The sequence below is a fragment of the Lycium ferocissimum genome, chromosome 1, assembly GCF_029784015.1.
Source record: "Lycium ferocissimum isolate CSIRO_LF1 chromosome 1, AGI_CSIRO_Lferr_CH_V1, whole genome shotgun sequence".
Lineage (NCBI taxonomy): Eukaryota > Viridiplantae > Streptophyta > Magnoliopsida > Solanales > Solanaceae > Lycium > Lycium ferocissimum.
Genome location: NC_081342.1, coordinates 44681703 through 44682916, shown reverse-complemented (window position 1 = coordinate 44682916; position 1214 = coordinate 44681703). Strand labels below are relative to the sequence as shown.

Here is a 1214-nt window from a genome sequence, read left to right as displayed (position 1 = left end):
GAGTGTGAATTCCCGACTCGTTCCTATTTATTAGCCTTCTTTCTACTTCAACATCAACTTCGTTAGCTAACTAATTGATCCTCGCCCATCTTTGGCGCTCGTTAGAGGATTATGTTGGACCTATGCAATCTCATTACAACGTTCTTTTTTTTATAGAGATTTCTAGTGAAAACTTCAATCTTGAAGCATGGGAGCTTCTTAAGATGTGCATGAACAACGGCAGGCACGACTTGTCGTCGAGACTCCTGCCCCAAATGCTGGGATTCGATGACTTGTGCACTAAAGCTCACGATGTGGATTCGAACCCTTGCTTCTCCTTATTGTCGTGGGGTCTGTCGTCCTCCCCATTATAGTCCTCCTAGAATCCGCAGTATTTCATCGAAATACATCTTTGTCCTTTTCACCTTAGTAGTCCTATGCATAGTCGTACTATAGCCCCAATCATGGCTACTAATAAAATAAGACTATAAACCAAAAACGTACGAAATAGAGGGTATAAAGTAAATTGCCCAATGTTTCCAAATTGGTCCAACTTCGTACCTTTCCAAGAGATAAACCGTATATCTCGTAGAGGTCGTATTTCTTTGGGTTGGTAGTAATGGAATGCTTTCATTATCTAAAATAAAGAACATCTCCCACCAAAAGATCAGTCCAATAATACCACTCACTGGTAAATAGCGCAATACTTCTTCGTGAATCTCCGCTATTTGAATATGGAACATCATAACAATGAATAGGAATGAAACGGCTATATTTCCTATATAAACTACTGGGAAGATCATAGCGAAGAAGTCGAGACCTAACAAAAGAAGTAAACCTAAAGTGTTGCGAAAGACTGGGATGAGAAACAAAATGGAATGCACCGGATTTTTAGCACGTACAACCATCAAATCAGAGACCAAAGCAGGGCTCGACAAAACAGAAATTATCATAGTACGTTGTCCTTTCCTGAAATGGAACTTTCATGTTGGAGCAAGAACTAGCATGAAAGTCGATCTATTACAACTAGCGCGGTTGTTCCTATTTCATTTTCTTCTTCCAAGCCCTTCTTAGAAAGCACTCACTGAGTTACTTACAGAATCTCAAATCTCTCTCGACGCCGAGAATTCTTTATGTGTCCAGGTCGATTAGAGGTTCGGCTTCCTTCTCCCCACCTTTTAGCCTTCCCCCGGACCCCGAAAAAAAAAAAGCCGAAATAAAAAGAAAGAAGAGAA

At 40.5% G+C, this 1214-nt stretch overlaps 1 pseudogene; it reads right to left on the bottom strand.

Moving 5' to 3' along the window:
* Positions 1 to 279: 279 nt before the first annotated feature.
* LOC132064587 (NADH-ubiquinone oxidoreductase chain 6-like) lies at positions 280 to 932 on the bottom strand (annotated as a pseudogene).
* Positions 933 to 1214: the final 282 nt, after the last annotated feature.